Source organism: Eurosta solidaginis, chromosome 1, assembly GCF_040869045.1.
Source record: "Eurosta solidaginis isolate ZX-2024a chromosome 1, ASM4086904v1, whole genome shotgun sequence".
NCBI lineage: Eukaryota > Metazoa > Arthropoda > Insecta > Diptera > Tephritidae > Eurosta > Eurosta solidaginis.
This window is the reverse complement of record NC_090319.1, coordinates 316,322,048-316,349,934: the sequence shown is the minus strand read 5'-3', so window position 1 is coordinate 316,349,934 and position 27,887 is coordinate 316,322,048. Positions and strand designations below refer to the sequence as shown.

The following is a 27,887-nucleotide window of genomic DNA, read 5'->3' as shown; positions in this document are numbered from 1 at the left end:
GTGAGTAATACTTGCACAAATTATTGCCTACTTTTGGGGGTATCTCAGATATATGCATGTATTTGTTCGTTTTCTCTCAGATGCGTGTATGGACATATGTATAGACATAATGATTGATTTATTGATGTGCATACAAGTCACTGCTTAGTATTGGCTTAGAGATGATAGTATCCCTTAATGTTGCTAATATTCGTCACACTGCCCTCCACCTAAGTCTGATCGTCCCGATCAGACAAATCCCTCGATCTAAACGCTGCCAGCCTTTCCAAATGAACCACTTTCATTTTGGTTCATAGTTTGCCAATGGTTTGTATGCGGTAGATGACATCACTGATCCTCTTCACAACTCTGCTCGGGCCTTCCCAACTGCACCAAAATTTGAACACCTTTCCGCCAGTGAGGGTTGTGTAACAGTACTAAATGTCCCTCCAAGAAACCTTCCGAATTATTGTTCTCATCGTACCTGCGTTTCATCTTACTACTCATTATTATTATTATTATATTTCTTTATTTCAGTCTATGGCATTTAAAGCCCTTACAGACTAGATAACAATGTTAAATTAAAATTACATAATTATTTAATAGTATAGTACATAAGTTGAGTATAGACACAATAAAACTTACATGCTATGAAGAGATTGACCAGCACATTTATCTGTTTGAAAAGATATCAGTAAGTATTGTTTTAAAAGTAAACTTAGAAAGAGCAAAATCAATAGCTGAAGAATCAAAGATGCGATTAAAGTCGGTCATAGCTTTAAGCAAAGGTGCGTTTGAAGCATATAGGGTTCGGACACAATCCGTATAGAAAATAGGTATATTACGAAGACGCCTTATAGGGATATGGAATCGGAGACTCCTGAGGAGACAAGGTACATCAACTACACCATTAATGATGTCATAAACAGACGTGAGCGATAGGACAGTTCTTCTGCATTCCAGGGACTCTAATTTGATAAGTGAGCACCTGGATTTATAAATTGGAATCGGTTCAGAAAAGTTCATCGAGCGCAGCGCGAACCAAACAAACGCTTTCTGCGCACGTTCAAGCCTAACAATATGGCATTCATGAAATGGCCTCCAAATAAAACAGGCATATTCCAGCTTCGAACGAACTAGTAACTTGAGGGTGTAGGGATCCGTGAAGTCTGTGCAGGAACGCCTAATAAAAACCAGAAGTGAATACGCCTTAGCAATAGTAGAATTTATATGAGTCGTGAAAGAAAATTTCGAATCGAAGACAACACCCAAGTCCTTTATCTCGTTAAGAGTTGAGAGGTGGGTACCATCGAGAGAGTAGGAAGTGGGAATGAGGCCACGTGATTTCAAAAAGCTTACAAGAAAGCATTTGCTAACATTTAGTGGCAAGTTATTGGCACGACACCAAACAGCAATGTTATCTAAATCAGATTGCATTTTAATCACGTCGTCTGAGTTAGCGATGGTATTAAAAATCTTTAGGTCATCAGCGTATAATAGAAAATTAGAGTGCTGGAAGCAGGTGGAAATATCGTTTATAAAAATTACAAAAAGTAATGGGCCAAGTATGCTACCTTGAGGCACCCCGGTGGTGGCTGTGAATGTGTTTGAAGAGTTATTGTCTATAACCACAACACAACTACGCTGGTGGAGGTATGATTTAATCCATGATAATAAACATCGAGTGGAAGCCCACGCGAGTCAATTTAGAAATCAGGATAGAATGACCAACTTTATCAAATGCTTTTGACAAGTCGGTGTACACAGTATCAACTTGACAACGGTCATTAAAAGAAGATATGCAAAAATCAGAGAAGATAGATAGGTTTGTTACAGTGGACCTACCGGCCATAAAACCATGCTGATTTTCAGTGATTAGAGGTTTAACAGCAAAGTACATTTTTTGTTTCACAATGTACTCGAATAATTTTGAAACAGATGATAATTTTGCAATGGGCCTATAATTCGCGACATTGTTCTTGGTACCACACTTGAAAATAGGGCTGATGAAGGTTATCTTCCACGCACCAATAAATTCGCCGCACTCTAAAGATTTGTTGAAAATTAAAAGGAGGGGAAATGCCAGAGCCAAACAATTTTTCAAAAGATAAGACGATAAGCCGACAATATCAGTATGGGTAGATGATTTAATATTCTGGATTCCATCGACCATATCTTCAATTGATAGAGTCAGTGCACCAAGGTTAATGGGACTGTCAACCACAGTGGGCAACTTCTGCGGGTCTTCCGGTGGCGTAACGAAATTGGAGCAGAAGAAGGCTGCAAAAAGATTGGCCACTTCAGCTGTTGATGAAGCATGCTCAGAATTATAGACGACTGAGGCAGGGATACTTGAGCATCGTTTTTTGGAATTTACATAGGTCCAGAATGCCCTAGGGTTTTCCTTAATGTCGGATTCAAAATTACGAACATAGTTACCATGAAGCCTCTTGCCTAACGCTTTGAATGATTTGGAATAACGCAGGTATTTTTCTTTATACGCCATTAGCTTAGTGGCCTTGAACTTTTTGTAAAACCTATTCCTCTGATTCTTAAGCCTCTTTAGTTTTCTAGTATACCATGGTATTCTGTAACACCGCTTCATTTTCTGAGGTATATTGTTTATGCAGATTTGATTTACAACGTTTTTAAATAAGCTGAAGCATCGAGCAAGATCACATCCCCGAAACACGGCTTCCCAATCAACGGAAGAAACTTCCTGATATATACAGTCATAATTTCCACGTCTAAATGAAAAAGTAGGATCATCATTCAGAGTTCCAATACTTTCGAAGTTATAGAATTCTACTTCAAGGATAAGCGGAATGTGGTGCAAACCGGAGCACGACAACGGTTCCAGGCATTCGGTGACCGTACAGCTAAAATTATCATTAAGAAAGACAAGATCAAGAATTCTCGACAGTTGATTGGTGAAGCCGTTGATCTGAGAAAGACTAACACTTGAGAAACTGTCAATAAGGTAAATCTCAGAAGTGGTGTTTACTTTGTTCGGAACCAATGAGTAGTTATTATCGACGTAAGACCATTCAATATTAGGTAAATTAAAGTCATCCAATATGCAAAAGTTACCACTATCACAAGAACGAACTAAATCAGTAATATTATCTACATGAGACTTATAAAGTGAGTCTAGACTAGACGGTGGAATGTATGACACACAGATAAAAATTTCAGAGATGCCGCGAACTGAGACACACAGTTGGTCCAAAAGCGAGTCTTGGTCCTTCAGCTCCACAAGCGACGAGTTGATGTGCCGGCGTATGGCAATTAAAACTCCACCGCCTCTAGAGAGTCCAGTTTTGAAAAAATCGCGATCCTTGCGATAGACAGTGTACAGGTTAGAGTCAAAAAACTCAGCATCAAGGAACTCAGGATTTAGCCAGGTTTCAACGAACACGTCATAGTCCACAAGCAAACTCATATTGTACATTACGTTAGACTTAGTTCGCATGCCGGAGACATTTTGAAAGTAGACACTCAATTGTTTATGGGTGCCATTTATGTAAATATTATCAACTCCCTGACATTTTGAACAGGGCGGTAGACAGCTATCAAGGTATGTGCTGCTCTCACAGCACAGGTCTCTTAGTTTTTTGACGTATTGACATGCTTTTTAGAGTATACATGAACCACAGAATGAGTCGGCCAAAAGGAAGTATCCAGTACCTTATCAAAATATTTATCAGGAACCGATATTTTGAACGAAGATATGTCTCTCGCATATTTAAAAGTAAACTTGAAGACATTGATGCCACTATTTTCAACTCCAAGCTTAGTGCAGATATAATTAGAAATGTCTTCTTCCGATAGTGATGCATGCAACCTTGATACAAAGATCACTTTACGAGGCGGAACGGCTGTCACTTCTCTTCGAACATTCTGAAAAACAGCAGGCTGTGTTGAAATGGAGGCCAAATGATTAAGATCTTGGCCCAAAATGCCAGCAGCAGTTATGCCAATGATGTTTGCAGAGTCTATTCGTCGGGACGCAGCCGGAGAGACAGGCCAGCCGTCAGTAGAAACAGTAGCAGGCCCTGCAGACGGAGCAGCAGAAATAGATTTAACCGTATTAGTAGCATGGTTAATTGACGGCGCACTACTGATCGCGGCAGTATTAGTATTGTCTGTATTTGTAGCAGCATTAATTTTAGGATCAGTGTTACCAGGTTTATTAGCAGGAGTGGTAGCCAGATGTGCAGTAGAGAGAGTGCGTGAGGACTGGGCAAAGGCGAGAATGCCAAGTAATCGACATCTGCAGAGCGACAACTATCACAATTAATATTATGATTGCTTTTAGCACTAAAAGTACGAGGGCTAACTACATCTGTCTTTAGGGCATTTATTTCTGCGGCTAATAAAGCCGTATTAATATTATTTTCGTGTTGTTTTGCTCTTTTTTGGTGTTTTTTGCTATTTTTGCACCATTATTGTCAGTCACATTACTTTTATTGGTTTCGTTGTTGTAATGCAACGGCACTATGTTCATATTAGCTTTTAGAGTATCAATTTGCGCGGCCAAATCTTTGAATTTAATTTCAAAGGCAGTCATCAGTGCTTCTAACCCACTTTTTTGTGTAGCAATCACAGACTCAAATAGTTTACAGAGTTTTTCAGGCCCATTAGCACAGTCTGCGCACAGGTACCGTATATTACGGTTAGATTTCATCAGGTTCACGTCATATTCGGCGATAGGCCCTGCACAGCAGGCGCGATGGAAGAGCTGTTTGCAATAGCCACTACATGGGACAATCATAGAATCAGATCTACCGAAACCTTTATTGCACTTTCCACAGAAATCATCAATTGTTTATAGCAAGCAAAACGACAAATTACACGCAGAAACAATAAAAGAATAAGAGCAGTAAAAAACACGTCTTCACTCTTTGACAGCTGTCTTACATCCTGGATCGTTCCCTCGCACTCTGTTGTTTGGCCAATGAACTAGTTTGTAGAGCTTGCTCTTGACGGATTGACTTCACATAATTAGTATCGTTCCGACAGATGGCGGTGGTGATGTTAATTGTAATAACTTTATAAATAACATTGATTTGGATGAAGTAGTGCAAGTGAACCCAATTAATGATAAAGTGTGCGAAATTAAAGCACTGGCCATCCGTAATAATATGCCCGCAACGATGGTTACTGATATGCTGCGCACTTTAAAGAGAATTGGTGTTCATGGTTTGCTCTTTCAGCTAAAAGTCTTCTGGGAACCCAAAAAGAAAAGGTCCAGGTTCAGTCCATTCCAAATGGAGAATTTTTATATTTTGGAATCCAAAATAATTTTTTAACAAAACCGTTTGAGTTCATGGAAGACAGCACCGAAGTCCAAATCGATGTTGGAATTGATGGGTTAAAGGTTTTTAAAAGCTCGGAAAAAGTTGCATGGCCAATATTAGGTGTTATTGTTGGAAACAACTAAGAAAGTCCTTTTGTTATTGGTTGTTTTTCGGGAACTCGAAAACCTTGTAACATTAATCATTTCATGAAAAAATTTTGTGAGGAAGTTTCAAAACTAAAAACAATCGGACTAAAAGTAGGAAACTTTGAATTTAGTTAAATATTTGATGTCCAGTTGTTTATTTCTGACACACCAGCTCGGGCGTTTGTGACCAGTGTTAATTCACATACTTGGAAAAAAAGTTGTCACAAGTGTAATTAAGTTGGAAAATGGTTAAAAAATCGTGTGTGTTTTTCCAAACGGGTACACGATCCACGATCTGATGTGTCATTCAAAAATAGAGTTGATGCACTTCATCACAATGTTATGTTTCGACGGCAAAAAAATATTTTAGAGGTTCATAAATTTAGAATGGTGTCACAATTCCCATTGGACCCTATGCACCTTGTTGATCTGGGCGTTACTAAAAAGTTACTTAATTTGATAATAAAAAAGGGAAACTTAATTGAAATAAATAAAAAACTTGATTATCTGTCAAGCTTAGTTCCATCAGAATTTGGTCGCGTCTGTCGAAATTTTAATTCCTTTAAAACTTGGAAGTTGACAGAATTTAGATAATTTTTGTTATACTCTGGTATATTTGTGTTAAAAGATTGTATCGATGATAATTTATATTATCTTTTCCTTTTATTACACTCCGGCATAAGAATACTTTCGTGTGAAGGAACTGTATTTTCTGAAACAAATACTGATCAAGCGCTTTTAGAAGAATTTGTAAATTTTTTTTGCAGATATTTACGGGGATCATAAAGTTAGCTTTAATAAACATGGTCTGCTTCATTTGCCTAGTATTTCACGGCGGTTGGGTCCATTAGATAACTTTTTTGCTTATAAATTCGAAAATTATATGCTGTATTTAAAAAAATTTATAAAAAAAAAACAAATTAAACTTCACAACAATTATATTTGCGCATTCAAGAAAGATTAGATTCAGATTTAGTAAACAGTACTTTTTCAAAAATGGGTGCTTTTAATATTGACATTAAAAAAGACAAAGATTCATATTGTTTCAGTTCAATAGCAGGCCCTTTAAAAATAACTTCCACTAAAAATCAATCTGGACAGGAAGTGGTCTTGGATATTGTAACGAATTTACTTGCAAATCCTCTTATTTGCAATCCTCTGCTAAGTTCGAATCACTAAACTGTTGAATAAATAACTCCAATTTGTAATAATGCAAAATGGCCTTTATTAAAGTACTTCACAATAACACTCAAACTGTGCAACGAATAGCTTGCTTAATAACCAAACTGATTGATAGCTCAAATGAAACTCTACTATACAAAATAATACTGTTCTTGCTCGCTAGATAGCGCCTTAGTCGAAACTGCTTGACAACTCAAATCAAACTGAATTCCAGCGCCTCTACAATTGCCGCCTTTTATGTTCTTGGATTTAACGTTCGCATCTTCTAGGCGCTTCCAGAATCTACTAGTCCAGCAGCTCTCAAACTTCTCAGCTGTAACTACAATTGCACAATTTTATAGTTTTTCTCATTGCATACTTTCAGGAGTATCTCAGATATATGCATGTGTTTGTGCATTGACTCTCCGCTGCTCGTATAAGTACATGGTACATATGTGCAGACGCAATTATTGTTTCGTTTATGTAGATACATAGTGATTGATCTATGGATGTGAATTCACGTCACTGCTTAGCATCGGCTTAGAGACGATAGCATCGCTCAGTGCTGCTAACATTCGTTACAATATACTTTCAAATACACTGAAAACTATTTTGAAGAACCTTTACAATCTTTTTCTAGCTTGGGTATTCTTGTAGCTAGCCAGTTAAATGAACAAATAATTGAAGTAAATCGCCAGAATATAAAATTTAAATACTTTAGCATACCACACGAAAATAAATTTATTTTGATTCCATTGCTTCACAATGTTTTTCACGACTTTTCACATTAAAGCATTTCCGTTGATTTATTTCATTTATTTATTATTTATATAAAGTAACACAACTAATTTTAAACTATCTTTATTTCATGAGATGGAGATGGATACGCTCATCACATCACAAATGAATAAAGGTGAAACATTTTGAATACATATCTATGTGCATATTTATAATAGTAGATTTTGATATTTCAAAGCTAAAATTGTAATAAAAAAATGCTTCGCGACCGATGAAATATTTAATGAGGTAGCTGCCGCACAAATCACTACCAAACTATCAGCTCCAAAGGTTGCAAAAAAGTTTTTCGAATCCGATAAAAATTCGAACGAAGTAGCGGTTACACAACTCACCTCCCACACACCAACGCCAAAGGTTTTACAAAGTCCAGGTACTTGAATTCATATGGTATTTTGTTTATTTTATTCTTTTATATACATATATAGACTAGTTTATTTACCTATCATTATTTTTCTACTTATTAAATAGACTTTCATGCGATTTTTGCTGAGATTTTGGAAAATCAAAAAACCTTAATTGCTAAACAGCAAAAAATTGACGAACGCCTACAAAATGTCGAGAAAGCTTGCGACCAGGCAACGCTAATGGCACAGAACCAATCCATCCGCGAATGTAAAGTATTGGTAGCCAAAGTGCTACACTCGGTTGGTCGTCTGAACTTCAAAACGAACTGCAAATAGAGATCGCTGCAACATTGCCTTTAGTCAGTATTGATGCAGCTATAGACGTTGAAGAAAAGCTGGAAAGGCAAGAACACTTCGAATCAATGGTGAACGAAATAATAATACTTTCAAAAGATATTTTATTTTTTATATATTTTTGCAGAAAGTTTACTTGGTCCAAATTAAAGGCAGCATTGGAACAGTTGATGAGGTTTTCCGCAGGGTCATTGCCGACGACCTAGCCTTTTTGTTTAACTTGGATGGAACGAAGGAGAAGAGAGCTTTGACTGTTATAAAATACGCATAAACTGACTCTAAGTATATCAAAAGCACATACATATACTAATATTACTATGTACATTTTTAATATTATAATAGTATATTATTTATATACATATGTACTTACTTGTATATATTTGAAGTGTAATACTACGTTACATCAAAAGGGAATTGAAACAAACAGATCAAACAACTTGTGAATAGAAAGTTATGTATTTTTGTAGACTATAAATAGATATAATTATTTTGATTCATAATTAAGATTCGAACATACCTCTCAATGTCATACATTTCTTTTCAAATGTACATATATACTATACTCAAAGAAAATGTAATACCCATGATAAAAATATTAAATGAAATATTAAAAGATATGTCATAGTGTCATCTATAAGACACCTCTGTTCTGTTTGTTTTTGTCATAACTTACTTTAGATAAGCGATAGATGTAAACAAAGTTGAAAAAATAAATTTTTATGTAATGCTGTTTAAAGTTAGTAGTTATAGTAAAAAAATTTAATCAATATACTTAACAATTCAAGTTTATAAAATGTTAAGGGTGTTTGTGTAAAATTATAGAAGCACCATATCCATATAAACCTCATGAGTAATAAAATCTTTCATATAATTTTGTGAACTTTATATGGTATATACACTTAATAGACTTTTATAATTTTATATACTTTACCCCATTGTTTTCTTGATGACGAGGATTGGGAAGTATTCCAGGGTAATGTATAATTCATATTTAATCATTTAATAATACCTTATTTAGTTGCTTATATAGTCCCTTATTTAATAGCATACATAATTCCTCCTTTAATTGCTTATATATTCCCTTATAAATCACTCATACAATTCTTGTAACAATCGCTTATATAATTGCTTATACCATCCATATTTAATGCCATAGACTATTCTTTATATATCCCTGACGTATTAGGTGTTAAAGTGAGAGCGCTATAGCATACATAAATACTAAAAGCTTATATGCAAGAGAGAGACAAAAACTCATACGCATTTTATCCCTCAAGTTTCTCCATTTGGCCTGTATAATATAATGGAAAGTTTTCAAATGTATAAGGGATACTGTTCTTACTTATATGGCAAATATGAGGGTTTATATAAGACATACTGTTCTAGCTGGGTACTTTGTTCGAGTTAGTTCAGTTTGGATAGTGCAAGTGCACTGAATAAATTTTATAACGTTAACATATTTCTCGTGTTTAACTTTAATTTTTTATCGCCTCGCTTGCTGTGAGGCTTAACGGGCGCCCGAGCAGTTCTCGGTGCGGAGTGTATAAAATTTGGTAAAAAAGGACCAATTAGCAAAAAGAGTATTTAAATCGAACACAAAAAAAGAAAAGTGAAAGTAAAGTGAAACAAAATAATACGTACTAAGGAAAAAAGTATTTAAAACAGACACAAAAATAAAGTAAAGTGAAACAAAATAATAAGTACTAAGGAAAATATAAATTAGTAAATCGAGCACTTAGAAAAAACAGAGTGAGAGCGAAATCATAAAAAACAAGTACCAGATTGTCAAGAACCAAAACACCAACAGCGGCCGAATGAAATTTTGCTATTTGTGAGTAGATAGCGCAACTGTTAACACTTTTTTCTTTTCTATAAATTCCTAGAAACATGAACACTGAGGAAATGAATGGCGCAGTAAATGCCATTCTCTCGCAACTAAACCGCTTCGAGGAGCGCCTAAAAGGTGTCGAAACAAAGGGCAATGTAGAGTCCATACAGGGACTCAGCCAAAATTTGGTAAGACTAGAAGAACAGCTAGAGGATGTGCGCAAACAATTTGCAGACACCGACCCACAACCAGTAGAGGAGCCACTCGTAACCCCTCGGACTGAGGGCGAACTGAATGAAATTTCCAAACTTCCAGATTCTGTCAAGGAACTCCAAATATTGGACGGATCACGAGAATAATATTCCTCTTGGATCCACAGCGCAGAGCAAATTGTTAGGGATTATCAGGTTGTTCGGCACAAGCCGATCTATAAGGCCATATTAAGACATATTAGGTATAAGATTGGGGGGGGGGGGGGGGGGGGGGCCACCGGACGCTGCACTGGTATCCCACAATATCCTGGATGCTGATTGGAAAGTCTTAAGGAAATCCTTTCCCTGTACTATGCCGATGCCAGAGACATTGAAACGCTCGATCAACAACTAACCCACATGACTCAAGGACGGCAAGAAGTCTCCGAATTTTACGCTCAAATCAACAAGAAATTATCTCTAATGATAAACACTATCAATACGGAAAAATACGAGCATAAGGAAACGGTTAAGGCTTTGGCGGAGACGCACCGAAGAAGGGCACTCGACGTCTTTATAAGAGGTCTAAATGGGGACTTGCCGACGCTGCTCCTCATACAGAAACCAAAATCCTTACCAGAGGCATACTCATCATGCCTCGCATTTATGAACGTGGATAGCAGAAATGCCATTTATAGAGCCCTACAAACATTCAACAGAAATAACAGAATGTTCACTGATGTATATCAATCGCGTCATTTGCAGCAATGCAACAGGTATTACCCATCTCAGTACCACTCTAGATATAGGTATACAGCCCCAACAAACAAAAGTCTTATAAATAGAGTCCCAAGTCAGTTAGGATTAAACCCATACCACCAAGGGCCAGGACAATCGCGCGTTAGTAATCAATATTCGCAGAACTGGCGCAACAACAACAGCCCCTAAGGCATCACAAGAATGGATGCTGATCCATCTTCCCAAAGCCGGCAATCCAACAGCTCCAATTTTCGAAGAAACGATAGTCTAAAATGGGGACCTAGTTCTTCAGGGTTTTCAACAAACAAAACAAAAATTATTCCATTTGGTGCCAATAGATGAAGAGGAGGGCGTAGAAGGCACTATAGAAAGCAATAAGGAACAACCCATCGGGGATCAGGTAATTTTACGGTAGGGGTCTCGTGTCCGGCGTACCGTATTTAGAATACACCACGCAAGGTCAGGGAGCACTCAAGTTTTTAGTGAATACGGGGGCAAACAAGAACTATATTAGCGAGCGCATAGCGCAAAATACCATACCGGTGGAGAAGCCTTTCCATATATTTTCTGCGGAGGAGAAATAAGAATAGACATAAGTGTGCGGAAATTTTTTTCAATTCGTTGGTAAAGATCTACATACCACATTCTTTGTTCTTTCAGGACTCAAATCCTTCGATGGTATCATAGGTGACAATACACTAACAGAGATTAGATAGGGAATTAAATCTTCTCATACTAAAACCAGATATTTTTCTTTCCTTTAAGCAACAAAAGGTACAAGAAGTCAATAGTATCAACGTAGACATTCCTTTTGACCTCAATATTTCTGACTCTATTAGAAAAGGACTGGGAAAGATACTCTACAAATACGAAAACATGTTCGGTCCAGTCGATCGTAGAATGGAGATCGAAACCAATGTCCGGGCAGAGATAAGAACCGAAACAGAAAACCCCATATACACTAAAAGCTACCCCTATCCAGTCAATATGCGTAGCGAAGTAGAAAACAAATTAAGGATCTACTATCAGAAGGCATAATTCGTCAACTCACCCATATGGATTGTGCCAAAGAAATCGCAGCCTGATGGCGAGAAAAAATACAGAATGGTTATAGATTTTAAACGTCTAAATGCCGTAACCATTCCCCTTGGATCATGGCTAATACGCGTCCAAAAATATCGAGAGAGGTGTCAAAATACTCGTTTTAAATGCACGTTCGGTGTTATTGAATGGAATTTCAGAAACTACTTTTAACACGGTATTAAATCCTTCGCCGCCTTTTTTTGTAAGTCGCTTGCGAATATGAGTCCTTGGTCATATACGTGACGCTTCGCAAAAAAGCACTCCTTACCAAAAACAAAAAAATTTTTTTTTCATTTATAACAAATGAAAGTTTGTCCTGGAAATTGAAAAAAATAGGAGATCAATACCTTTATTACTTTTTAAGTTATGAGCAGTTGTTGTTGTTGCTGTTGTAGCGATAAGGACACTCCACGACGGCCTTGGGGAATGTTATCGATCTTGATGGTCCTTTTACGGATGCAGATCCGGTACGTTCCGGTAACAAGCACCATTAAGGTACTAGCCCGACCATCTCGGGAACGATTTTGTATGACCACATGAAACCTTCCAGGCCATCCCGCCTCGGCTATCAAAGAAACAGGATTCGCCACGGGTAGGTGAGGTTGACAATTGGGTTGGAGAAGCTATATATTGCGCTGACATCCCCTTGAAAGGGCTACGGTACACACCCCCTTGAATCCATTTGTTATTTTAGTTGCCTCTTACGACCAGTGTTGCCAGGTGATGCAAAAAAAAGAAGCTAGATTGGCAAAAAAAAGGTTAGAAAAGGCTAAATTTAGAAAAAAAAGAAGCTAAAAAAGGCCAGAAATTTTTTGGTTAATTCATTAAATTTTTTTTATATTTTAGTTTACACATTTGTAAATAAAAACTTATAAACATAACTTAAGCATAACTTCCTGTTTCAAAACATATCAGGCACATTTTCTTTGACTAGCACATGGAATTACTTTAAATGATTGCATATGTGTATACTTATACATAAAAAAAATATGAGAAACTAATTATTTATATAAAATATTCCCCGTCTGAAGAATCAGAAGAGCTTAAGTCTGGGTATAAAGTTTGGCTATTTACCATAGATATAAGATCATCGGTAATTTCAAAGTCATTACAACATTTAGATAATCGTTTTAACGAGCATCTAATATTAAGCATTTTAATTTTTAGTTTGTTCCTTAATTTAGTTTTCAGAATTTTCATGCCACTAAAAACTCTTTCAACCTCCGCGTTACTGAGTGGTAATACTAAAAAACTAAATATGAATTCGACAAGTTCTAAAAAAGAGGTTCGTTTAGTGCATTTTTGTGTAAATTCCATGGTGGAGTGTACATTTTTCCATTGTATAGTTATAAGTTTTCGCCACTGCAGCTCTATTAATTCTATTTGACTTGAAGAATAACTATACTTCTGTTTTTCAAAGTAAGAAAATACATGTGGCTTTAAATTTTCAACGAATTTTCAGCAGAAAAAGAATTAATCTTTTGTAGAGAACTCATATTATTAGGTATTAGGTGCTCACAGGAACTATTGAAATCATTTTATTTTTGAAATTTTTAAAAATACATTCGGAGTAAAAAAGGCTAGAAAAAAGTCACGAAGCTAAACACAAAATTTCGAGGCTAAAGGCAAAAAAAAGGCTAAATCTAGCCTCGAAAAGGCTAATCTGGCAACACTGCTTACGGCAGGTATACTTGCTTCGGGTATATTCTAAATTTCACACCGACACTAACGATGTGTGATCACGATCGTTTGCTTTCGCTTGTCACTCACTAAAATCAACAGTGAATGCAAAAGGAAAAATCCATGCTACTTTTTGGGCACATAATAAAAACAATATGCTGCAATGTTAAAGTGACTTTTAAAACGTTTTAATTAGTATTATTAAGTTTTTTTGAACATACATATTAATATTGACCATTTAAATTTTAATAATTAATAATAATTAATTAATTATTAATAAATATTGACAATTTAGTATAAATATATTTTTATACGTTCTACTTAGTTTTATTAATTTTCATAAATTTTTTTTTTATTGAATAACTTTATATGTTTTGAAAATATATATTTCTATCTTTACATTTACTTTATTTTATAGTTCTTTCTTGATGAAAAAGTGATTTTTTAAGTAAATTTTGCATTGAAGAAAAAAGTTTTATCTGACTAGCTCGACCTCCGCGTTCTTAGTTATACGAATATAAGTAAATATAGTCAGGATTAGCTTGAAATCAAATAACCAAAGTCCTTTTTAATTTCAAACTTCACAGTCCACATTTTCTTTTAGCACACTGTGGGGAGTTGTCACTCAATTTTTACACACACTTATGTAATTGGTTTAGCATTTGTGTGGCCGGCTCTGTTCTAAACCCCCTAACCCTGGGGTGAGTTAGATTTGTTATGAGCAGTTAAATCCGAAGTAAAGCCTCCATTACTGATACTTAGCACAGACTTGACTTGGCTTGGCGTAAACTTGGCAACTTAGCCACGATTATACTCCACTTGGCGCATACAATCTTGCATCATAATCAGCGTTGAAATTTATTTTTAAATGAATGTCAATTTGTATGACAAAATGTCAAAATAAAAGGGAAACAAACAAATGGCATCTCAAAATGTAAACGTCACTTAGAACTTACATAGAAAATCAAAATTCAACAGACTTCTAAGTCAAGTTAAGTGTTGCTAAGTTTTGAGTAATCAGTAACATGCAATGTTCATTTAACAGAACTGTAAGTGACAGTTCTCAAGCCAAGTCAAGTCTATGCTAAGTATCAGTAATGGAGCCTTAAGCTGGAGACATTGGTGCTTTATCGGTAACCGTATCGGTAACCTTTTAACAGCTGATTCGACAAATCTTATGAGAATCAATGCAATCGATTATTGGTGCCGCTAAGGTCGTAACCGTATCGTAGCCAACCAATTGGTTTTTGGTTTACCACCGTAACGATAAACAGCTGATTACGTTAGGGATACGACTACAGCGATACGACATACGGCACCAATGACTCCCGCTTTAATTGTGGCGTATGCGGGCCATCACGCGAAAGCTAGCGCATAGGGCCTACCCATGGTTCAACTATATACAGGTTGGCTCATCTGTAAAGCAACCATGGCGGAACGATACAAGGTGGCAGCATGGTGACATGCCTACAAACATAAATAAAAATTCCATGTACTTTGTTTTTGTAAATTCGATGGACGAATGTCAAAATCGTACTGCGCCGGAAGTTGATGTATCATTTCAAATAAAAAAAAGTTTATAATCAGCTGTTCCATGCTGCCACCTGTATCGTTCCGCCATGAAAGCAACAAAATATGTCTGTTCAAATTGTCAAAATCTGTGTATTGGTGTTGGTGCGAATGGTATGGAATGGAAACATAAAACTTAGCAGTTTTTGTATGTGTAAGTAAAATGTTGCCAATGGGATGGTTTCATTTTGAGTTTGCCATCTCCTTTTGACAATCCCTTCGACCATGTAATGACATAAATCAAATCAGCTGATGAGATGAGCCAACCTGTACATAATTGAACCATGGGGCCTACCATAGACAGAAACGATATAATAGAGAGACATTGCATAGACGAAAAATAGTGTGAGGCAAGCTCCACAAAATTCTAGTAGGTCACATTCACCACTTACCACAGCAGAATTTGTTAAACTACCACTGTCTGTATTTGTTATTTAATAATTATTTGTACACTTTTTATTCAGCTAATGTGTTCAGAATTTTAACTTTTACTCACTAAAACTCCAATCAGTGTATTTCTGTGCTAAATTATGTTAAAAATTGTGTTAAAGTTTTTGGTGTGGTGAAAGTGACCTACTAGAATTTTATTACGCTCCGCTGCTTTCCACCGAAGTTCGCGCATGCAATATCTTTATATTCCAAAATTTTTGGTATATACCTGCTCGCCGTGAAAATTCAACAGCATTCGAGTACGGGGTCTTTTCACGCGTGCCATATGACCTTCACAAAGAAATGAATTTGACAAGTCGAGAGTAAAACATTTACCATGGATTTCCACGAGCGATATTGGAATGCAAATTTAAATTACCTAGTTCATCAACAGTAATGCAGGGTTGGGTAATAGTCTAGTTGAGGGGTCGACTGCTAATACGCTACCAAAAATATCGAGACAGGTGTGAAACGACGCGTCTTGACATTAGTATTAATAATCCGAAGGCGGAAAATAAAAATTTTAACGCGTTCAAAAGATATTAATGAAAACCCGAAAAAAGACCCGCGGGTCGGATCCATAGTATTTTTGCTCAGAACACCTTTCTGCGTTGGCGGCTTTCGGCCGCGATTATAAAAAATAACCCTGGGCTACGCCTTGCCAAGTCCGGGTGTGTGGTATAACCGTGGCTACCGCCACGGTGATGCACAATTTTTTTTGTGGGTACAAACACAACAACAACCACATGGAAAAGGCCAACTTCAATTGCAAATATATCCGGACAGAGATAAAATTTTTCTTTTCCGCCATCGGATTATTGTTCTCGAGATTAATACGAGTCTTTTGACACCTCTCTCGATATTTTAGGTAGCGTATTAGCAGTCGACCCCTCAACTAGACTATTACCCAGGGTTGGACCATGAGATTAGTCGAGCTTAACAGCCAAACATATTAATTTACCCCACCATAGTAAACCAGTTTAATGGGCAATTTTTAACCTAGGAAGTACCGAGATACAAAATTATAGCACCGAGACCAACGGCAAATACTATCGCATACACTTCCAAATTTAGATTAGAATATGACATCATTAGCCAATCGTGAACAAGTTTGTAGTGAAGCAATTTAAAGCCCTTTTTGCGACCAAAATGATTAAAGCCCCTAAATTAAAGTTTCCATAGAAGATGTCATCATAAAAACTTGAATTTGATTATGAACGAAGGTAGAGGATCCCACAAGTGTGCCCGTACATGACGCCTTCAATTCGCTTACTTAAACAGTAAAGCTTACCAATAAGACCTCGCCAACGATGTTGTTGTTTTCCGTACTCTAATATATTTTCCACAATTATAAAAAATGTTCCTATGAATATAATCTACAAAATTGATATTATAAGATATTTGTCGGTTGATTTTAAATACCCTTTTGAACACTGATGACTTATACGAAACATTCATTCTCTCCCAATTCCTTTCCAGGAATGGGTCATTAATATCAGCTGTCTGTTCGATTGTAAACCATGGTTCAACTATAACATAATTGAACCATGATTGTAAACAAAAGTTAATTCGTTTCCAAGAATGGATCTTGATTATCAGATGGCTATAGAGTTGCCTAAAGCTGCCGGGCAACGCACAAAATTTGCTTGATGGTTACCTAGCAACGTGTAGTTGTGTGCGTATCGGGCGATATCGTGCTCACACGTTTCTGTTGTCGGCTTCGCGTTGATGAAAATCAAAATTTTTAGATTTTTTCGCTTGACAGCTGGTCTATTTGATCGTGGCCGACGTCGTTGACTAGCATTAAGCTGGAGACATTGGTGCTTTATCGGTAACCGTATCGGTAAACTTTTAACAGCTGATTCGACCAACCTTATGAGAATCAATGCAATCGATTATTGGTGCCGCTAAAGTCGTAACCGTATCGTAGCCAAACAATTGGGTTTTGGTTTACCGTCGTAACGATAAACAGCTGATTACGTTAGGGATACCGATACAGCGATACGACATACGGCACCAATGACTCCGGCTTTAAGCTGGAGACATTGGTGCTTTATCGGTAACCGTATCGGTAACCTTTAAACAGCTGATTCGACCAACCTTATGAGAATCAATGCAATCGATTATTGGTGCCGCTAAAGTCGTAACCGTATCGTAGCCAACCAATTGGGTTTTGGTTTACCGTCGTAACGATAAACAGCTGATTACGTTAGGGATACGGATACAGCGATACGACATACGGCACCAATGACCAATGAATGACTGATCACACTGGCTTCTCCTGCTCCCGCGGTAGCAGTTTTTATAAAGACCTTTCCTAGGGTCACACAGGGTGATACCCGCGTCCACCCTGCTACCTTTCGAGTAAAACACCTTACTCATGGATTGGGTACCCATGGTATTATGGTCGCCTTTTACGACCGGTATACCTACCGTGGGCATATTCTAACCCCTAACCCACAGGGGGACTACGAATGCAAAGGTCGGATGGAAAAAAAAATTGCTTTTCTTAGTGGCCTAAGATTAGCATCTTATTATATTAAAATTTAATAAGCTACAGGACTGCATACTCGAAAAAATTCTTAGAGGAAAGTTGAAGTTTTTATGAAAATTCGCAAAATTTACAAGCAATAAAAAATTGTCATCCGATGACATGTTTACGTCTGCACGCTACGAATTTTCAATACAAATGGCGCTTGATGCTTTCTGCTTGTGTGGTGGCCGGGCAAGCGACAATCACCCGAAACGCACACAACTACACTTTGCTATGGTAACCATGAAGCAGCTTAAAACTGGAGCATGGTTCAACTATATACAGGTTGGCTCATCTGTAAAGCAACAAAATATGTCTGTTCAAATTGTCAAAATCTGTGTATTGGTGTTGGTGCGAATGGTATGGAATGGAAACATAAAACTTAGAAGTTGTTGTATGTGTAAGTAAAATGTTGCCAATATGTTGGTTTCATTTTGAGTTTGCCATCTCCTTTTGACAATCCCTTCGACCATGCCATGACATAAATAAATCAGCTGATGAGATGAGCCAACCTGTACATAATTGAACCATGAACTGGAGTCATTGGTGCCGTATTGCGGCAGTTACCCACCGACGTGTGCCGTACGTAAGGACGTTTGTCGTACGAAGCACGTTTGACCGAACTTTCAAGCCCGTAGGAATCAATGTATGCGTCTGTGTACATGTACATAACATATTTGTATGTGTATTGTTTACAGATAAGCACTGTTGCCATTGACCATTTTGCATGTATGCTTATGGAAACATCAACTTTTTCCAATTTAATTTTTGATATTGTAAAAGGCCGGAATACATATTAAATAAGTATAAATGGATTAAACATTTATATTCAGCACTTTTACATAATTATTTCGAATTATTTCCACAATTTTTCAAACTTTAATCAGGCGTTTTTGCATAAAATTGGAAACGGTCAAAAATTAGCGCACAAAAGTTTACTAGGTAACTCTGTCTAGTGTGAGAGCGATCAGCTGACACGTTCTTACGGAAAAAATCAAAATTGTTTTGATTTCTACGTTCCGGGCTACGTACGTACGGGCGTTGCACGTCGGTGAGTTTTCGTTTACATTGCACACTCATAAGATAGGTCGTGTCAGCTGACACGTTTTTTCTACGTACGTTCGTGGGTAACTGCCGCATATGTCATATCGCTGTATCCGTATCCCTAACGTAATCAGCTGTTTATCGTTATGACGGTAAACCAAAACCCAATTGGTTGGCTACGATACGGTTACGACCTTAGCGGCACCAATAATCGATTGCATTGATTCTCATAAGGTTGGTCGAATCAGCTGTTAAAAGGTTACCGATACGGTTACCGATAAAGCACCAATGTCTCCAGCTTAATAAAATACGCAAAAAAAACTGTAAGAAATCCGTTTTGACTTCATAATTTTCAAATAAATCAGCAAGAAAGCTGATAAAAACTTATGAAAATTCACAAAAAAGGCCAAGTTTTGTAGAAATGTTTTGTGGTAGATAAGTGAAAAAATATGAAATAAAAAGGGATCTCAGAATTTTGTGTATTTAGTGTTGGAAACGTTGCTATAGCAAATGAAAGCTACAGACCGTGGACAACTTTTTTTCGTCTTAAATTTTTTATTCGTATATTTGGTTTTGTTTTGACAGTTGTTAATTTGCTATTCAAAATGGAATAAATAATGTTTTCTGTCATCTGATTACTTTCTGCAATTTTCCTTCTGAAATTTTACTTCATCATCAGTGAACACAACCGAGTGAAGAAATATCGCTTCATGAAGAAATTCGCTATTGGCGATATGCTGCCCACAAATCACACGCACAAGATTGCGCATTGCGCATGTAAACAAAAGATCCGCTGTTTTTTACGGGTAATTTTTACCTAATTTTCCTTTAGCTTTTGTTTTTTCTCTCTTTCTTTCATTCGCTCAAGCAGTAAAGTGTGCGTTGATGAGCAGAATGAAGCAATTTTGAACTTGTGAATGCGCAATCTTCTGTGTGTGGGTTGTGATGCACGGCGTATATCGTGTTTTTTGCGTGCAGTTTAGTTTTCATAAATAACTGCTTCAAAAGCACTGATGACCAGATATGAAACGCTCTCTGAGAGCGCGTAAAAAATTGCATTTTTTTTAATATTGGCCATAGATGCCATCATGCTCAAAATAAAATTTGGCCATTTCAGAATAACTTTGGGTTATTTTACATGGTAAAGGTTGAATTTATGATTTTCAACGAAAATTGACTCAAAATTATCAAATGGGATATCAAAAAATACGAATTTGTATCAGGATTACAAATCCGAAAAAAAAATAACTCTTTTTCACCCGCGGAAAATTTATCAGTGACAATACCTTTCGTCGAAGGGCTGCACACGAACCGGGTTTTGGTAACAACTTTGGATTGGTGAAAAATTCAGCTTCTTAGTCTTCGCATTGATGTAAATGGATGCATAAAGGCCATGTTTTTGTGGAGCGTTGCGACATTCCATTTTTTACAGCTTAGATAAGTTGTAGGTATACGTATAGGTTAACGGAACATGTTTAATTAACAGCCTTTCGTAATTTCTTATACATTTTTGCGTTTTTTATTGTATGTGGATATATGTACATAAACGTTTTGGTCGCACCAAAGTGAAAAAAGGGGATAGCAGTTCGTTGTTATCTTATGGTGGTGCCAGAGCAGCAAAGCAAAGTAACGCAATCGAAATATATTATTTCATATTTTTACACTTATCTACCACAAAATATGGTAAAAGTCTAGTTGAGGGGTCGACTGCTAATACGTTACCAAAAATATTGAGAGAGGTGTCAAAAGACGCGTATTGACCTCAACAACAATAATCCGAAGGCGGAAAAATTGTATCTCTGTCCGGATATATTTGCAGTTGAAGTTGGCGATTTTCATGTCGTTGTTGTTATGTTGGGTACAAACAAAAAAAATTGTGAACATAAGTGTTTTGCGCGGATATAGTTTTGGTCTCAAAACCGGTGTTGTCCCTACCCAGGGTAATTTTTTATAAGCACTGCCGAAGGCTACAAATGCTGAAAGGTGTTCTGCGCAAAAATACTATGGATTCCACCTTCCGTTTCGCAGGCATCCACGGTTCATATTTCGGTTTTTCGTAATATCTTTTGAACTAGTTAAAATTTTAATTTTCCGCCCTCGGATTATTAATACTCATGTCAATACGCGTCGATTGACAGCTCTCTCGATATTTTTGGTAGCGTATTAGCATTCGACCCCTCAACTAGGCTTTTACCCTAAATACTTCTACAAAACTTTGCCTTTTTTATAAATTTTAATAAGTTTTTACAGCTTACTTGCTGATTTATTTGATTTATAGGCGAGTTCAGGATTTTGTGCAAATGATCTAGCAACATTGTATTTGGTGAAGTATTTTTACACAAAACACCAAACAATTATACGGTTATGCATTTGCTATGTAATGGCAAATACGCAACATCAAAAACCGTAGTTTATTTTTTCCATTTTGAATAGCAAATTAACAACTGTCAAAACAAAACCAAATATACGAATAAAAAATTTAAGACGAAAAAAAGTTGTTCACGATCTGTAGCTTTCATTTGCTATAGCAACGTTTCCAACACTAAATTCTGGCTCCTTTATTATTTCATATTTTTTCACTTATCTACCACAAAACATTTCTACAAAACTTGTCCTTTTTTATGAATTTTCATAAGTTTTTATCAGCTTTCTTGCTGATTTATTTGAAAATAATGAAACCTAACGGATTTCTTAGTTTTTTTTTTGTGTATTTTAAGCTGCCGGGCAACGCACAAAATTTGCTTGATGGTTACCATAGCAACGTGTAGTTGTGTGCGTTTCGGGGATTGTCGCTTGCCCGGCCGCCACACAAGCAGAAAGCATCAAGCGCCATTTGTATTAAAAATTCGTATCGTGCAGGCGTAAACATGTCATCGGATGACGATTTTTTATTGCTTGTAAATTTTGCGAATTTTCATAAAAACTTTTCAACTTTCTTCTAAGAATTTTTTCGAGTATGCAGTCTTGTAGCTTATTCAATTTTAATATAATAAGATGCTATCTTAACCCACTGAGAAAATTATCTGATTTTTGGCAATTTTTTTTCCATCCGACCTTTGCATTCGTAGGTTTCCATAAACCGCAACGTAAAATCTTTTTCTTCCGTGAAGTTGCTCATTGCCCGTTCTCACAAAACTAACACATTAATGCTTGTTAAAGAAGTCGGCCACGATCAAATAAACCAGCTGTCAAGCGAAAAAATCTAAAAATTTTGATTTTCATCAACGCGCAGCTGACAACAGAAAAGTGTGAGGACGATATAGACCGATACGCACACAACTACCCTTCAAAAAACGCGAGTACTCCATAAATAATGTAAGGAATACTCCTTTGGGAGTATAGGAATGTTCCAAAACTAATCTGTATTCATACAAAAAATGTGCTCCAATTAACATTGCGATGTCCTAGGAGAGGAGTAGGTGATCCCACTCTCGCTTTGTTTGTATTCCATAGAGTACATACGTGAGAGTACTTTCCAAAGTACTTTCACTGTTGTACTCCATGGAGCACCCACAGAGGATCATATGCCAAAGTACTAAAGAGGAATTGTGTCGGAAAGAATTATCAGAGCGAATTTAATTTAAAATGAAAGTAAATGAAGAGGGCAATACAACTTTTATATTTTATACTACGATTATTCTTATGTTATACTAGGTACAAACAGTATTGGATTGTCAAAGAGGATGGCAAACTCAAAATGAAACCAAAACATTGAACAAATTTTCTTACAACACACACAAATTTCAAAGTTTTATGTTTTCATTCCATTCCATTCGCCTAATTCCATCACGCACATTTTGACATTCTGAACAAAAGTATGTTGTTGCTGCAGAGATGAGCCAAATTATTATTGTGTAAGCTAAATTGAGTTGTATGAACACCACTCAATTTAAATTGAAATTGTCTCAATTTATTTTTCTGTTTAAACATAGTATTATATAGCATTTGCGTGAATAAAGAAACTAATATTTCATTTTACTATAGTATGTATACATAAAACCACCCTGCAAATATTGTTGGATTACGTGTTCCATTTTCTTCATGAAAATGGAACACGTAATCCACCAATTTTGCAGGGTAATCCAACAATTTTTGCAGGGTACACGTTGCTAGGCAACCATCAAGCAAATTTTGTGCGTTGCCTGGCAGCTTTAGGCAACTCTGTAGGCATCTGATAATCAAGATCCATTCTTGGAAACGAATTAACTTTTGTTTACAATCGAATGAACAGACAGCTGATATTCATGACCCATTCCTGGAAAGGAATTGAGTGAGAATGAATGTTTCGTATAAGGTCATCAGCAGTATTGCCAGGTTAGCCTTTTCGAGGTCATCATTGTTTCGAGGCTAGATTTAGCTTTTTTTTTGCCTTTAGGCTCGAAATTTTGTGTTTAGCTTCATGACTTTTTTCTAGCCTTTTTTACTCTGAATATATTTTTGAAAATTTGTAAAATAATAATTTCAATAGTTCCTGTGAACACCTAATACTTAATAATATGAGTTCTCTACAAAAGATTAATTCTTTTTTTGCTGAAAATTCGTTGAAAATTTCAAAGCCAGATGTATTTTCTTACTTTGAAAAAGAGAAGTAATAGTTATTCTTCAAGTCAAATACCATTAATAGAGCTGCAGTGGCGAAAACTTGTAACTATACAATGGAAAAATGTACACTCCACCATGGAACTTTGGTCGGAAGTCCGAGAACATAAAAATGCATTAAACGAACCTCCTTTTTTAGAACTTGTCGAATTCATATTTAGTTTTTTAGTATTACCACTCAGTAACGCGGAAGTTGAAAGAGTTTTTAGTGGCATGAAAATTCTGAAAACTAAATTAAGGAACAAACTAAAAATTAAAATGCTTAATGCGCTGCTTAATATTAGATGCTCGTTAAAACGCTTTTCTAAATGTTGTAATGACTTTGAAATTACCTATGATCTCATATCTATGGTAAATAGCCGAACTTTATACCCAGACATAAGCTCTTCTGATTCTTCAGACGGGGAATATTTTATATAAATAATTAGTTTGTAATATTTTTTTTTATGTATATACACATATGCAATCATTTAAAGTAATTCCATGTGCTAGTCAAAGAAAATGTGCCTGATATGTTTTGAAACAGGAAGTTATGCTTAAGTTATGTTTATAATATATATGTTTTTTTCTAAATTTAGCCTTTTCTAACCTTTTTTTTTGCCAATCTAGCTTCTTTTTTTTTGCATCACCTGGCAACACTGGTCTTCAGTGTTCAAAAGGGTATTTAAAACACTGATGACCTGATATGAAACTTCTCACTGTCTGAGAGCGCGCGAAAAGGTGCATTTTTTTTTAATATTGGCCATAGATACCATCGTGCTCAAAATCAAATTTGGGAATTTCAGAATGACTTTGGGGTATTTTACATGGTAAAGGTTTAATTTATAATTTTCACTAAAAAATTTATTCAAACTTGTCAAATGGAATATCACAAAACTCGAATTGATGTCAGGATTACAAATCCGAAGAAAAAAATAACTCTTTTTCACCCGTGGAAAACTTATCTGTGACAATACCTTTCATCGAAGGGCTGCACACGAAACGGGTTTTGGACGCGACTTTCGATTGATGAAAAAGTTGGCTTCCTTGTCTTTGCATTGATGTAAGTGGATGGATAAGACCATGTTTTTGTGGCGCTTTGCGACATTCCATTTTTTAAAGAGATAAATTGTACGTATGCGTATAGGTTAACGCAATATGTTTCATTAAATGCTTTTTGCGGACGACAACGCAGATACTTCACCAAGTTTTATCTTTCTGCGTTCGTTAAAATAACAGTGGACCTAGTTTCGTGATTTCTTATAAATTTTTTGCGTTTTTCATTGTATTTGGATCGACATACAAGTTTTGGTCGCATCAAAGCCAAGAAGGGGAATAGCCGTTCATTATTGTCTTATGGCATTGTCAGACAATGCGATCGAAATATATTATTTATTATTTTTTCACATATCTACCACAAAATAATTTTACAAAAAATTGCTTGTTTTTATAAATTTTAATAAGATTTTATCAGCTTACTTGCTGATTTATTCGAAAATAAGGAAACCAAACGATTTTCTTGTTTTTTTTTTTTGCGTATTTTAGGCAACTCTATAGCGATCTGATATTCAAGACCTATTCTTGGTAACGAATGACTATTGTTTACAATCGAATGAACTATTGTTTACAATCGAATGACTTTCAAGACCCATTCCTGGAAACGAATTGAGAGAGAATGAATGTACATATCAGTTCATCAGTGATTTAAAATCAACCGACAAGTATCTAATAATGTCAATTTTGTAGATTATATTTGTCACTTCGTTTTCTGACGTCGTCGCGTCAAGTTCGGTTTTCCCCACAACTCAACCGCGTGTTATTAAGGGGCTTTACTCACGCGGTTTGAGAATAAAATGGCGGATAGTGCGGGAGTCGAAATGACAAAAATAATTAAAAATACTTACGAATTGTGCGCTGTATCGTAAAAATATGCAAATTGTGCAAAAAAGACAATCATTTGCTATCGGGCAAAAATCATAAAAAACTTTAAAATAAAAAACATGCACTTTGTGCAAAAACTTACAGATAATTGCTATCGTGCATAATCAAATTTAACATTGAAGTGTTAATAAATATATCAAATATATAAACAAATTTAAAATTAAAATTAAAAGAAATTAAAACACAAGTAAAACTTTCGTTTTACACATATACATACATTACTTTATGATACTATCATCAAGTGCAACAAACGGAACATGATTACCTTATACATATATAAATGACGAAAATGCATACAACTGCACCGGGACAAATAACGGGATAGAAAATATCCTCATTTTTTAATGTACAGTCATGTACACATGACGAGTGAATATGAAAAATAATTATAATAATTAAATGGATAATTAACAACTTAAGACAATTTGAATATAACCTGGCGTGGTGCCATGAAAAAACCAGCTTACAAAGCACATAGTTAAATACAAATAGCAAGCTGCTACACATGGTTCTGGCCAGTTGGTATTACCATTGTGTACTAGTGGAGCCTAATTTACTTACATACTCTGGAAAGTTAATCCAGAAATTAATCATTTTATGCATTGGACAATAACCTGGAACTGGGACCTTCAAATATAAGAAGGTCCTCCTCCATGCAATCAAATCCCTAAAAAAAAAAAAAAAAGATTATATTTGTAGAAAATTTTTTTATAATTCTGTAAAATATATTAGAGTACCGAAAACAACAACAACAACATCGTTGGCGAGGTCTTATTGGTAAGCTTTACTGTTTAAGGAAGCGAATTGAAGGTGTTATGTACGGGCACACTTGTGGGATCCTCTACCTTCGTTCATAATCAAATTCAAGTTTTTATGATAACATCTTCTATGGAAACTTTAGTTTAGGGGCTTTAATCATTTTGGGCGCAAAAAGAGGCTTTAAATTGCTTCACTACAAACTTGATCACGATTGGCTTATGATGTCATATGCTAATCTAAATTTAGAAATGTATGCGAGAGTATTTGGAGTTCGTTTGAGATGGCATGAATTTGTCCCTCAGGTAGAAGGGTGTTTGCCTTTGGTCTCGGTGCTATAATTTTGTATCTCGGTACTTGGTTAAAAATTGCCCATTAAACTAGTTTACTATGGTGGGGTAAATTAATATGTTTGGCTGTTAAGCTCGACTAATCTCATGGTCCAACCCTGCATTACTGTTGATGAAGTAGGTAATTTAAATTTGTATTCCAATATCGCTCGTGGAAATCCATGGTAAATGTTTTACTCTCGACTTGTCAAATTCATTTCTTTGTGAAGGTAATATGTCACGCGTGAAAAGACCCCGTACTCGAATGCTGTTGAATTTTCACGGCGAGCAGGTATATCTATGGTAGGCCCTGTGCGCTAGCTTTCGCGTGATGGCCCGCATACGCCACAATTACTGTCGGATTTAACTGCTCATAACAAATCTAACTCGCCCCAGCGGGTTAGGAGGTTTAGAATATACCCGAAGCAAGTATGCCTGTCGTAAGAGGCGACTAAAATACCAAATGGATTCAAGGGGGTGTGTAGCGTAGCCCTTTCAAGGGGATTTCAGCGCAATATATAGCTTCTCCAACCCAATTGTCAACCTCGCCTACCCGTGGCGAATCCAATTTCTTTGATAGCCGAGGCGGGATGGCCTGGAAGGTTTCATGTGGTCATACCAAATCGTTCCCGAGTTGGTCGGGCTAGTACCTTAATGGTGCTTGTTACCGGAACGTACCGGATCTGCATCCGTAAAAGGACCATCAACATCGATAAAATTCCATAAGGCCGTCGTAGAGTGTCCTTATCGCTACAAGCGCAACAACAACAACTGCTCATAACTTAAAAAGTAATAAAGGTATTGATCTATTTTTTCAATTTCCAGGACTAACTTTCATTTGTTAGTCTTCCGACCCAAAATATCAGTATCTCTAAAAGCACAACGGAGCATTTTTCAAGCCGAAACCATAAGTCGGTGCGCTGAGCTAACCCTTCAGCGCGGATACTCCAATAATACAATTGTCAAACTCAGTCAGATAGTCAGGCCCCACTAAAAGCAATTGCGGCGATCAGAATATACTCGCGGTAGGTATGCTTGTCGGCAGAGGCGACTAAAATACCAGATTCAAGGGGCTGTGTAGCGCA

At 36.3% G+C, this 27,887-nt stretch overlaps 1 protein-coding gene and 1 long non-coding RNA gene across 9 annotated transcripts in view; both read left to right on the top strand.

The window, feature by feature from the left end:
• Nucleotides 1–27,887, top strand: part of alph (alphabet) — a 192,311-nt gene that overhangs the window by 66,592 nt on the left and 97,832 nt on the right. The gene's annotated exons all lie outside the window — the stretch shown is intronic.
• Nucleotides 7,579–8,620, top strand: LOC137243948 (uncharacterized). The gene is made up of 3 exons (XR_010950686.1): nt 7,579–7,754; nt 7,853–8,153; nt 8,210–8,620. It is a non-coding gene; the product is annotated as an uncharacterized lncRNA (long non-coding RNA).